We start from the raw sequence: 14516 nt of genomic DNA, 5'->3' as shown, positions 1-14516 counted from the left end.
ACCCAATCTAAGTTCCATACTTAGATTCATGACAGGGTAAAGTCGTATCCCCTTATCAAAAATAATTACCTAAATCACTAACTAAGGTAGATAGGGAAGTAGGGTCGATCTCCACAGGGAAACTAGTCTTTTTACTCCTAATTTATTATTATAATCTAAACTATTTAAGTAACCAATATTTATAGTTAAATAAGAAACTAAACTACAAAGGGTAGGAAAAGGGAGAAAATAATATATGAAAGGATCTAGGGCATAGGTTCACCAATAAATAATACTCCAGGGTAAAACATAGTAATCAATCATTGACATTGCATAAATAACATGATTAACAGGCTCTCGCAATTTATTAATCAACATAGATCTAACAGGCTCTCGCAATTTACTAGATCTAAGTTCTTATTGAAAATAGCCTTTAATATCAAATTAACATCTGCTCGATTCATCAATTTAATATTGCTATACTTTTACAAGCCGCAATTGTAAAACATTAAAACAATTCAATAGGAAATTATCATGCAATATCAATAATCAATAATAGTCAATCATCAATGCATCAATTAACCAGATTGTAAAGGGCTTTCGCTACGTATTACAATCACAGAATTAATCTACCGGTATTAAATCTCATCTCTCGAATCTCGACTTAACCATTTATAAATTAATATGCCTATTGAAACTAGACCTAAACATTAATTCTCATCTCTCGAATCTTGAATCAATATTGTCAAACTCATGCATAAAAGATAGGCCTAATCTAGTCACAGAGCATTAAATCAATCAATAGGAAATTAATCTAACATTGATAATTAACAAGAATAAATTACCCCTTCATATTATTTATTAGATCCCCATAAACCCTAGAAATTAAACTACTCACACATATTAAAAACTAAACAAATCAAAGCAATAAAATAAGACATGATTAAAGGAATAGAATAAATAACTAAGATTAAGAGAAGAGGAATCGTTACCAAAATAAATCTGGAATTAAAAGTAGAATTAAGAACAAAGGTTTAGAGAGAGAATTCTAAGAGAATAATTAAGAGAGTAAAGAAAGTAAAGAGGAGAAGAAGAAGAAGTCCTAAAACCGTATTACGGAAGAGTATTTATACTCCGTACAAAAATCCTAAACTAAAACAAATTAAAACGACGCTAATCGTCTCCTAAATATACACGCGCCCGATCGGGCAAGGCACCGCCCGATCGGGCGTGCCTTTTTTCACCTCTAATAGCAATCTCGCGCCCGGCCGGGCGCGTCACCGGGCGATTCTCCCGCCCGGCCGGGCGCGCCTCCGGGCGCCAGCCTTTTTGGCCGGGCGGATCATTTGGGCCACTATTTGGACTTCGATTGGGCTCCAATTCTTCGGACCAATCTGGGTTTCCTCTTTGGGTCTTGAATACTCAGTCCAAACGCCCCGGTATCACCTATACCAAGCCCTTAATCACCGGTTCGATGACTCTAACCGGCCCTGGGCTATAAAATCTGGTCGTGCTTTTCCAATGCTCGTGATTGCTCCTAAATATCTCGGGAAAATACTCCAAAAGCATAATTCCCTGCAAAAGTCAACCAAACCTACGAAAACACTAGAAAACACCAATTAGTAATAAAAGTGGCTCTAAAGAGCCAAAAACACTACTAATTACGACCAAGGGACGGGGGTAAAATACAATATAAAATAGACACATCAATTCACTCGTACCACCAAAGTACTACACGTACTGCCAAAGTACAAACTGCTTGTACCACCTAGGTACAAAACTACTCGTACTACCAAAGTACTACCCACTCGGCCTCACACTAGAAGCTCAATTGGCTTCACCTAGAAGCTCACACATTGCACACTTACAATATAATTATTACGAGAATCCTCACGAACTCTCACACCCCAATACATAAAACACTCAAAACCCTTTTTCCCAATTACAAGATCTCAAAGAATAACTCTAAATACATACCAATGAATAAAGAGATAAAACTAATATGCTGGACACTTCAAGATCTGTCTGGAACTTACTGGACGAACTGTAACTGAAACCTGACTGGAACTTCGACCTGGAGGTTTGACTTAGCTTCGTGGTGAAGGATGAAACCATTAAGCACGACCACTACACTTCGTCTACCTCAACTTTGAATGAATACATATGAGCATATTTATAGTACACCCAAATTATTCTTTTCGTAAAAGATAAGTTTTATTAAAAGATAGAAATAAAATATATTTTCCAAAAATAAGTTTTCCAAAAATATATCTTTTGTTAAGAATATAATCTATCAATAATAATAAGATATATTTACCATAAAATCAGATTTTATCTAGATCATATATTTTCCAAATATACTAATATATCTTTTAACAAAAGATATACTTACCATGTCTTTTTACAAAAGATATACTTGCCATATCTTTTTATAAAAGGTATACTTACCATATCTTTTACAAAAGATATATTTACCATATCTTTTAACAAAAGATATACTTGCCATAAAATTAGATTTTATTTAAAACTTATTTTACTGAAAATATTTTCCAAAAATAACTTATCTTTTTCCAAAAGGGATTTATTAGAAAATAAATATTTTTATTCTGTAAAACCAAATCCCTAAAAAATATGCACGTATTAGGTAAATATTTATATCATTAAATTCGACCTGCGACCTTTAACGACGTGCAGACCTAAGTTCCGATTAGGGTTCGGAACTCTGACAGTCTCTGAGTTCCTGACAAGTCAGTAACTCTAATTTCATTGACTATCATGAGTTCACCTTGGTTCTTTAGACTTGTTCCAGACTGAATTTTATGTCCAACATACTTACATGAATCCTAGAGCGATATATTTCGATTTCTCCGTCTTCATGTTGTTTCTTTGAAACTCTTGTTCTGGAATCTTGTAGTATTGATGTATTCTAGATCTCGGGGCAACGTTAAGTTCCTGTTAGGGAACTCTTCATGTACCTGTTGGGGAACACGGAACTCTTCATGTACCTGTTAGGGAACATGCTCCGGCTCTCGTGGGAAAGCCTGCCAAAGGTTCCTTCTGCATCTCGTTAGAGAATATCTTATGGTTCCTTCGTGGTTTGGTTCTTGTGGGAGAACCTGCTTTAGGTTCATTCATTCCCTCTTGTTCCTCTTGAAGTCTTCTATGTTCCAACCCATTGACTTCACCTAAGTCAGTTCCTGTCTTCACATGAACACTTAAGAGAAACATTAGATTGAAGTTTGTTTGTCATAAACAAACTTCAAGTGAGAGAACTAATTAAACTTAAAGCTTATGTAAATACTCCTACACATATACGACTCACGTATGTATAGAGTACTTACCTCATGAAGCTAACATATGCAAACACCTATTTACATAGTTACCTTCATAGTTCCTTAGCCATCATCATGCTTATTAACCATAACACTCATCATTGTTCTTGTTCTTCTATTGCTTATCATATATTGCTTAAGTTCCTTATATATATACTTGTCATTGCTCAGGTTCCTTGTATCCTGTTCCAAGTATAACTTGTTCTTTCTATGCACAACTTAACAAACACATTAGATAGATAATCATCATTAGTTTACAATCATCAAAACCTAATTACTCAACAATTTCCCCCCTTTTTGATGATGACAAACTAATGATTCTTATCACACATTAAAGAATAAATCGTTGTACATTTATTCCCCCTTAGTTCTTCAAGGAAATAACATTTAGAACAAGTTAGGAACATACACAGGAACTTCACATAGTTATAAACTTAGCAATACACATCCTTATTATTATATATATACTTTCAAAGATCATGTTGCATGAACTTTAGACTTAACTACTACATACCATAAGCATCATACATATTCTTCCCCCTTTTGTCTTTATCAAAAAGGGTATTGTTCCACAAGTTTGTTTTCCGTAAATTACACACACATAAAGTCATATGTCACACCTACCACCATATAATAAGTAAATATATAATGGTTAAACACTTGATGTTCCTAAAAGCCTCAAGGTACTCACTTTTCAAACTGGATACTATTTCCACACTAATTTCCAACTCACAATCCAAAGGCTCAACTTCAAAACCCTTAATTGAACTTGACAAATAAGAAGTTAAAAATCAAGTAAAGATCAAAGCTAAAAAGTTATAAATGGATTGCATGAATAGACAAATGAAAGCGCAAGCTCAAAGGATATATAAAGAAGCATATGGAACAAAATAAGTAGAGGGAACATGAAGTGGAATTTGTGCTCTTCGTTTAGACCTTTTGAGATGATAAGGTTCACCACATTTGTTCTTCATTTCATACTCTTGAACCTCCTACTAAACACAACACATATTCATCTTGCTAATTGATAATTAAGTTCCCTTACTTCAACTACCAACTTCTTTGAGAAATATTCTGCTTACTGGAACTTAAACAGATTTCAGCTTCATAGTCAAGTTCCTTCAACGTTTAATGTTGCTCCTTCACTAGCTAGCTTACCAAGTATACGAGTACACGACATCAACATAGTCAATATTCTTCATATTTAGATATCTAGGAAATTAAATATTGGATCACCCTTATTCTTCTTCTTCTTCTTTCCTTTTTTTTTTATTTTATTTTTTTTAACATAGGGTGTCATTACACAGATTTTGCATGCTTTCCTAGAATAACACATTTTAAATCAATGAAGAAAATACTTACTCATACACTTGATTTCCACAACCAAATATGAACCAATTTGATTTCTTGGTTCCTACCTTATTCCCCCTGAGTTCCTTACCATTCTTCTTCCTTTTCAAGTGCTTACTTCTTTTCTTTTTCTTCAACTTCCCCCTCAACATGTAATCACTTTCTTCACGTTTCATTGAACCATAAAAAGATGATGAACAAACTTAGAGCACATGGGAATTAAGAATAAGAAGTATGGCTATATGAAAAGATAAGGAAATAGGGTCAATAGAATTCCGAATATATGAAAATATGAAATAAGTATAGCGCAACACGGACACACAACTAAAAGTTGTTGAATAATGTTGCATTCGAAGAGATATGGTGTGGATGCTTGAAAGTTGGCTAATAGATAGGTTAGTTCCCTCTGAAATTTAAACGGGTGAGATACAAACGGTCTGGGAACTTACCTGTCTTGTTCCATCAAAGTTTCTTCCATTGTTCCTTTGGCAACTTAGGAACTTCATGTTTGACAACACCCATAGTTCTATTATGAGACCTCTAATACTCTTAGGCAAGTGAGTATGTCTTTTACAACACAAGAACTAAGTGTGACACATAAACAATAAGCGTACATTCCTTACTTCAAGTTTAACATGCATAAGAACCCCAACTTGACATAACTTAAGGGAAAAATACTTTATACTCATGTTATGTTTCATCAAGTCTTGTTCCATTAAGCAATATACAAGAATATGACAAGTCAAGACAAAACCATAAGAGAATCCATTCACAAATTCACATATTGCATTCATACCAAAAATATATCAATTCAATTCATCTAATGCCGACATGTGAAAAGGAACTTATATCTTATGTAGTTTATAACCAGTAAAAATATAACTTTTAAAACATTGGTTGACATGATGACTTACCTTGGAGTTCTTGAAGTGGTTGTTTTGTTCCTTGATGATCTCAAATCTAATATGAACTTCCACTTCTAACTCAAGTTCCATTGTCAATGGTTAATGCTTACAAATATGTTTTCTCATCATAGAATCATCAAAAACCAATGCACAATGGCTCGTTAGTTGTACCAAAAATATAATCAATGTAAATAAGTACAACTAAAACCTTAGTCCATCTTGAAAACAAAAATTGACAATTTTAAAGCTCAATTTTCAAGAAGGAACTTGGATAGCAATCTATCCTAGAGTATGTTCCACATAGACATCTATAACAGAAAGTTATTCAAAAGACATCCATGACATCCATGTGGTACAACTCTAATCCCATATAAACAACAAGATAAAATAATATTCAATTACCTTCAAGTCTAGCTATACGAGCAACAAGTTCCTGAAAAACAATACATACCTCTGTATTGGTTGTTTCCTATAAGAACCAACATGGCCTTGTTCCAATCACGTGCCTTACTCAATAAGCTTTTTCCAGAACACCCTTTTTAATCTCCGACCCTTTTTAGGTGTTCTAGAATAGGTTCAGGATGTAACAAACACCTTCTTCCTTTTAAGCTCATTGAGTTCTTGTTACACATCTAACCTTCAAGCTCCATCCTCAAATGCTTCAATGTCTTGAGGCTCGACCTTAGTTACATATGCATATAAGACACTGTAGCTCCATAGTTTGTTGAGATTTTGCTGGTCGGAACAAATATTATCTCAACTCTGGAACTTCGTCGGAACTTGCTTTCTTGTATTGAGTTCATTGAACTTTTCTGCATGAGCTGGAACTTAACATCTAAAAGTTCCTCAACATATGTAGCTAGCCCTTGCTGTTATCCTTAGTGACATATTTCTTTACTAGGAACTCAGGTAGTTCTACAAGAACATGTGAGTTCATCTTTTATAACCTGCTTGATGGGAACAAACCTGTTAGTCTCAAAATATGTTCACTTATTGCACATTAAACATGATAGTGTAAACTCTTTATGTTTTATTGTTCTAGGCATTTATGGATAAATTGTCTTGGCACTTGTATCATTAAACATCCCTAAGTGGAACATAGGGTACGGTGTCTTGTTAACCAAAGATCTATTGCTTCAGTGTTGATGATGTAGTAAGCTAAGCGACATTGAAAACTATTCCAAATAACCTGCAAAGACCATTAGTATATAACTTTGTTCTCTTCATGTCTTTCATGATTCAAAGTTGGAAACTTGTTGTCAATCCTGTGTTCCTACTACAAACATCAAACATGAATGGAAATAGGTTCCATTGTTAGATCCATAACTTCATAAATAATTAACACTTAGCCACATACCCTATGATAGAAAAGACTTTCAACAAACAGTTCATCATCTCTTCTATTAAGAAAAGTAACCAAGTGTCCATTTGCGTTCATTACTTATAAACAAGACATCTCTTTCAATTAGTCTCTAAATATCACATGATAAACAGATCCATATCACTAAGATCCAATGGATTAGTGTTGCTTACCATCTACCCGATGTTGAAAGAGAATATAACATGTTTTAATTCTCATGCTTCTCAATCTTCACCTGTTTGGAACTTACGTATACATATACCTATTATCGAGTTCCTACTAGGTTTATCAAGCATAAAAAGATTAACATGTTTACAGTTTGAAGCATAGAATTATTTCGTAAAACATCTAGAGTTACAAGCATTTAAACACCAAAAAGTGCATCAAAAACTCGACAAGAAAAATGTTCACAATGGTATAGGAACTTGACTTACTAATCACCTGTTATGTAACAATTTTACCTTCTGTGTTAGTCTTATAAGTCAAAGTTCTTCCATTGTAGGTTTATAGCAGAAAATATCTTGATTTAACAATCATCATCCCTTTGGAACCTCGCTGTCGAGATACTACGAGTTCCTTCCTACTATGCACCTTCAACTGTTCATGTTCCTATTGATATCAGGTTGGAACATGCCCTTCTAGTCCTTTTGACCATTGTATCTTGGGTAGAGGAACGTGTTGGTTTAATCTCAAATTCTTCAACACCTTGTCAAAGTTCCTCAAGTATTCATTCTGAAGGTATAACCTGAAAAATCAAAACCCAAGAGAATTCTTTTGTGCTTTCAAAAGGTTAGTAGGTTAGTCAAGAGAAATAGATAAAATCTAAAGCATAAAAGTATTGAAACATAAAGTTCCAGTAAGAATACTCCCTTTTGGATGTCGTTCCATAAACGAAATTATAGATCTCTAACACGTAGTCTAAGATAGTCATCTTAACTCATCATCCTTCATAAGAGTCTGCTACAGGAATTTATGCTTGGTTCCAAAGAACTTTGAACAATAGGAACTTAACTGGAACTTGCATAAGAAGCTGAACACGAACTTGTACACTAACTCTTATAGCACCTTGATATAGAAGCTTTGTTATTCCTTTATCCTAAATCTATTTTATCAATTCAAGTTCATCAAGTTCCAACTAGTTAAGCACCAAGTTTCCAGCGGAACAAACTTTTATGCACCGATTTATCTCAATGGACAAACCTACAAAACAATCATTAACAACTAGCACCAAACTAGAAGAGAAGTTAGTTTGTCATGATATATGCTATAAGCTTTAAAACAACTTCTCTTTTACATCCATTCACAAATACCACCTTGGAAATATGTAATTGAATTTCGACAGGAATCTGTGAAGGATTAAGATATATACCAAAAGAAAATGACCAATATTTACATAGAGAAGTATAGGCGACTTACACACTTTTCCATATTGTCACTTCACCTACTACAAACCTCTTATAAAGGCTCTCTAGTGAGAGGAACTTGCACATAATTCCTTATATAAAAACAACCAAAGTATCATCATTATTAATAGGTTGTCTCCACTCACATAGCCTGCAAAATCATTCACTTTTTGGCTTTGGTTACCCAATATATATTGGGTACCTTCTTGTTAGTAATAGTCGTCAATAATCCATAATTAAAACAACTACGATTAAGCCAACTATCTTTACTAACAATAAACATCACGTGTCTACATAATAAATATTCAGAATAATAAAAACACATGATAAGGTCATTATTTGGCAAATATTCAAAATATTCGTTTATTACCTTGCCTAAACAATTAAGTTTCCATTCAAGGGTAGTCCAGGTTCCAAAAGACCAAATATGCATAATTCTAAACAATAAGTTCCTTAAACTATTTCCAGTAAACAGATTCTTTATTAATAATTCAATTTATAAATCTGAAAAAATGATTTTTAAATACACTCAAATCAGATTTGAGGTTACACAAAATTGATTTAAAAACATTAATAATAAAATCAACAATTTAACTAAAAATACCGCAAGGAACTCGCACACATAATAACATGCATATATCAAAGAATTCAAAGACGAAACACTTACCTCAAAGATGTTGATCTTTGAATTACTTCTGCTTTACATGAAGATTTTGGTCTTAATGTGGAGTTGGGAACATTCTCGGGCTGGGTTCCAATTGCTGCATTTCTCGTAGATATACATCCTAGCCTGGAACTTGCTCCTCGGGGTTACTCGGTTTTATCTAGAGCATTGGCTCTGATACCAATTGTTAATTCAGATGATATACTACAAGAGGGGGGGTGAATTGTAGTATGTTCCTAGTGCCTACTTTTCGCGGAATATAAAATTGATTGCTGTTAGGAACTTAGACAATGCAAAGCGGATTTTACGAGGAAACCATCCAGGGCCCAACTGGAAGTAAAACCTCGACCCTACCTTAGGGATTTCAAACACAAACCACTTCACTATAATAGGGCAAACACCAAGTTACAACCTATTAGACACGGATCTTTATTTCACAAGTTCCTCACTGGACTTGCTACTTGATAGGATCCTATCCTACCCAATCTAAGTTCCACACTTAGATTCACTCGTACCACCAAAGTACTACACGTACTGCCAAAGTACAAACTGCTTGTACCACCTAAGTACAAAACTACTCGTACTACCAAAGTACTACCCACTCGGCCTCACACTAGAAGCTCAATTGGCTTCACCTAGAAGCTCACACATTGCACACTTACAATATAATTATTACGAGAATCCTCACGAACTCTCACACCCCAATACATAAAACACTCAAAACCCTTTTTCCCAATTACAAGATCTCAAAGAATAACTCTAAATACATACCAATGAATAAAGAGATAAAACTAATATGCTGGACAGTTCAAGATCTGTCTGGAACTTACTGGACGAACTGTAACTGAAACCTGACTGGAACTTCGACCTGGAGGTTTGACTTAGCTTCGTGGTGAAGGATGAAACCATTAAGCACGACCACTACACTTCGTCTACCTCAACTTTGAATGAATACATATGAGCATATTTATAGTACACCCAAATTATTCTTTTCGTAAAAGATAAGTTTTATTAAAAGATAGAAATAAAATATATTTTCCAAAAATAAGTTTTCCAAAAATATATCTTTTGTTAAGAATATAATCTATCAATAATAATAAGATATATTTACCATAAAATCAGATTTTATCTAGATCATATATTTTCCAAATATACTAATATATCTTTTAACAAAAGATATACTTACCATGTCTTTTTACAAAAGATATACTTGCCATATCTTTTTATAAAAGGTATACTTACCATATCTTTTACAAAAGATATATTTACCATATCTTTTAACAAAAGATATACTTGCCATAAAATTAGATTTTATTTAAAACTTATTTTACTGAAAATATTTTCCAAAAATAACTTATCTTTTTCCAAAAGGGATTTATTAGAAAATAAATATTTTTATTCTGTAAAACCAAATCCCTAAAAAATATGCACGTATTAGGTAAATATTTATATCATTAAATTCGACCTGCGACCTTTAACGACGTGCAGACCTAAGTTCCGATTAGGGTTCGGAACTCTGACAGTCTCTGAGTTCCTGACAAGTCAGTAACTCTAATTTCATTGACTATCATGAGTTCACCTTGGTTCTTTAGACTTGTTCCAGACTGAATTTTATGTCCAACATACTTACATGAATCCTAGAGCGATATATTTCGATTTCTCCGTCTTCATGTTGTTTCTTTGAAACTCTTGTTCTGGAATCTTGTAGTATTGATGTATTCTAGATCTCGGGGCAACGTTAAGTTCCTGTTAGGGAACTCTTCATGTACCTGTTGGGGAACACGGAACTCTTCATGTACCTGTTAGGGAACATGCTCCGGCTCTCGTGGGAAAGCCTGCCAAAGGTTCCTTCTGCATCTCGTTAGAGAATATCTTATGGTTCCTTCGTGGTTTGGTTCTTGTGGGAGAACCTGCTTTAGGTTCATTCATTCCCTCTTGTTCCTCTTGAAGTCTTCTATGTTCCAACCCATTGACTTCACCTAAGTCAGTTCCTGTCTTCACATGAACACTTAAGAGAAACATTAGATTGAAGTTTGTTTGTCATAAACAAACTTCAAGTGAGAGAACTAATTAAACTTAAAGCTTATGTAAATACTCCTACACATATACGACTCACGTATGTATAGAGTACTTACCTCATGAAGCTAACATATGCAAACACCTATTTACATAGTTACCTTCATAGTTCCTTAGCCATCATCATGCTTATTAACCATAACACTCATCATTGTTCTTGTTCTTCTATTGCTTATCATATATTGCTTAAGTTCCTTATATATATACTTGTCATTGCTCAGGTTCCTTGTATCCTGTTCCAAGTATAACTTGTTCTTTCTATGCACAACTTAACAAACACATTAGATAGATAATCATCATTAGTTTACAATCATCAAAACCTAATTACTCAACAATATACAACCGGTACAATTTTGTTTGGATGAGCTAACATGGTCTTCAACTATTGCTTCAATCATGTCTTTCGCGTACTCAACAATTGGCATAGGACTTTCAATTGCTAGGATTATCGCGGGTAATTAATTGTTTTATTCTTGAATTCACCCTCATTTCTCTGTTTTTTTTTTTGTAGTAGAATGTGTAATTAAGAGAGTTTTTCGCTAAAATGTGTTAGGGAAAGGAGGGAGGACTACATTAACAGGAGTAGAGATCGACGTAGATGTATCATCTACTGCTGATAAAGCATGGAAGATGTTAACAGCCCTTGGTGACATTGCATTTGCTTATCTTGTTTCTCAAGTGCTCGTCTACATACAGGTAATAACCTTGTAATTGATAATACAAATTTAAATTAGTACTTATATTATGGTTATTGCAACATAATAACTTGAGATTAAGCCTTTCTATTTTAGTCATTTTGAATGACTACTTGTGTATAATCTTCATGTAAATGTCCATGGTAATGCAAGTAGACTCTCAAAGGACGTGTTCTGCTTAAGTTCTATATATATTTTCTCTTGTTATGACTCTGGCTTAAGTTTTTCCTAGCAAAAATTACAAGCAAACTTGTTACTATCACTGTCCACGATCCAAAAAAGTTTTAAGCGCGACTTGATAATCACAAAGTTTTTTTGTATGATCTCAGGATACGTTAAAGTCTAGTCCACCAGAGAATAAGGTGATGAAGAAAGCAAACACAATATCAATGTTGACGACCACCATGTTTTACTTGTTATGTGGCTGTTTAGGCTATGCAGCATTTGGGAATGATGCACCAGGCAACATGTTGACTGGCTTTGGATTTTATGAGCCTTTTTGGTTGGTAGACTTGGCCAGCATCTTCATTGTCATTCACTTAGTAGGCGCTTTCCAGGTATGAAAACGACGTTTCCCAAACTAGCTACTCACGTATTTTAATATTCTCATTGTCCTAAAATAATAGGTCACATTTTATTAAGGAAAAATTAGAAAAAATAATCCCAATTTTGATACAATAATCCCAACTTTGGATTATTTTGGAATAATCCGAACTTTAGGGGGTCTTCTTTTTCTTCAATCCCAAACCGGTCAACAAAAGTCAATGACCTATTATATCAGGTCACTTGACACGTGTCAAGTCCTGATTGGTCTAAAAAAATTAATAAAAAAACAAAAAAATTAAAAAAAATTAAAAAAAAAAAGAAAGAAAAAAGAACTTCCCTCCCTCAAAACCACCAGCCCCCCACCCAAACCACCCCCTCCACCAGCCCTCCCCCACCCCTTCCACCAGACCCCACCCGAAAACACCCCCCACACAGCCAAAAAACCGCCCCCACCCCACCACTCCCCACCTGCCGAAACCGACCCAAACCACCATCCCCGTCGCAACACCCAAAACCCTCACCGCCGTACTCCAAAATTGAAACCCCAATTATGTTTTTAAGGCTTCAATTATGGGTCAAAATTGAGGGAGAAAGGGGGCAGAAATGGTTGGGGGAGTGAGAACGTCGGCATAGAGGAGGAGGTTTGGGTGCCAGTGGTGATGGAGGGTTTTTTCGAGGAAGAGATTGAGGTGGTTTACGGGGTGGGGGAAGGGAGGGGGAGGGTTTCGTGGGTGGGGGAAGGGAGGGGGAGGTGTTTCGGCAGGTGGGGAGTGGTGGTCGGGGGGTGAGGGTGGTTTCTAGCTGCGTTGGGGGTGTTTTTCGGGTGGGGTCCGGTGGAAGAGGTGGGGGAGGGCTGGTGGAGGGGGTGGTTTGGGTGGGGGCTGGTGGTTTAGGGGGAATTAAAAAAAAAATTAATTTTCAAAGTTTTTTTTTTTATTTTGGACTAATCATGTACTGACACGTGGCTTTTAAAAAAAACATAAAAAAAAAAAAAATTAACCTTCTCAACAGGTAACCGATCATAAGGACTGAAGAAAAAGAAACCCCCCTCCAAAGTTTGGATTATTCCAAAATAATTCAAAGTTGGGATTATTGTACCAAAATTGATGAAAGCTGAGATTATTTTTTCTAATTTTTCCTTTCCTTTTATTTAACCTTGAATGTATATATGTTACGATGGGCTAGGTACTTGCTCAACCAGTCTTCAAGAAGATTGAATCATTAGCCATCGAAAAATGGCCCAACTCAATATTTGTGACAGCAGAGTATCCCATAAAAATAGGCAGCAAAACAGTATTAAGCTTAAATTCATTAAGGCTGACCGGAAGAACAATATTTGTGGTTATTATTATGTAACGTTATTGGCCATGGCAATGCCCTTCTTCAACGACGTGATTGCGTTGCTAGGAGCACTCGGGTTTTGGCCTCTATCCGTATATTTCCCAATACAGATGCACATTGCTCAACACAAGATCAAAAGATGGTCATCCAAGTGGACAATGCTCCAACTTCTAAACTTGGTGTTTTTGCTAGTTAAGATAGCTGCTGGTGCTGCTTCTATTCAAGGCGTTAGTAAAGGTCTTAATACATCCAAGCCTTTCCAATACAAAATATGATGAAATTTAAATCGCCTTTTTTTAGGTTTAGGCAATGCAAATGTTTTGTAAGTATGGTCTAGTAGTTTATAGTTAGCTCTTATGTGCAGAATTTTATTTTATTTTTTTTATGGTAAAAAGGACTCTGATTGAATCTCAACCCTCACGGTATTTTTGGTACGGTATTTACGGTTACTTTGAGAGTGAGGGGGGCTCTTATGTGCAGAATGCTTAGCATGTTTTTAGTTAATTTTATTTCTAGTACTCCGTATTTGGTCAAAGATGTGCAAATAGTACTCGCGGATAGAAATATTATTCCGTATTAGATATCTATTTTATGTTCTAACATATTTATAGACTCACTTTCTCACTCATGGGCAAAAAATAAAAATGCCACACTCTCTCTCTACTCACTTTCTCACTCCTCTTTTCCATTTTTTCTTATGGGCATTTTATTAAGAGCTCTTCCCACACTCATGGGCTAAACAAAAAAAAAAAAAAAAAAAAAAAAAAACCACACCACCATCTCTCCTATATTTTCTCTCACAAACACTCATGGGCCCATAGGTATTGTAGCAATTTATTTTTGCCATTCTTATGGGCATTTGATA

At 34.9% G+C, this 14516-nt stretch overlaps 1 pseudogene; it reads left to right on the top strand.

The window, feature by feature from the left end:
• Nucleotides 1–11281: 11281 nt before the first annotated feature.
• On the top strand, nucleotides 11282–13970 carry LOC110705303 (annotated as a pseudogene).
• Nucleotides 13971–14516: the final 546 nt, after the last annotated feature.

The sequence above is a fragment of the Chenopodium quinoa genome, unplaced genomic scaffold (assembly GCF_001683475.1).
Source record: "Chenopodium quinoa cultivar QQ74 unplaced genomic scaffold, ASM168347v1, whole genome shotgun sequence".
Lineage (NCBI taxonomy): Eukaryota > Viridiplantae > Streptophyta > Magnoliopsida > Caryophyllales > Amaranthaceae > Chenopodium > Chenopodium quinoa.
The sequence above is the reverse complement of the archived record's forward strand: the minus strand, read 5'-3'. Positions and strand labels throughout refer to the sequence as shown.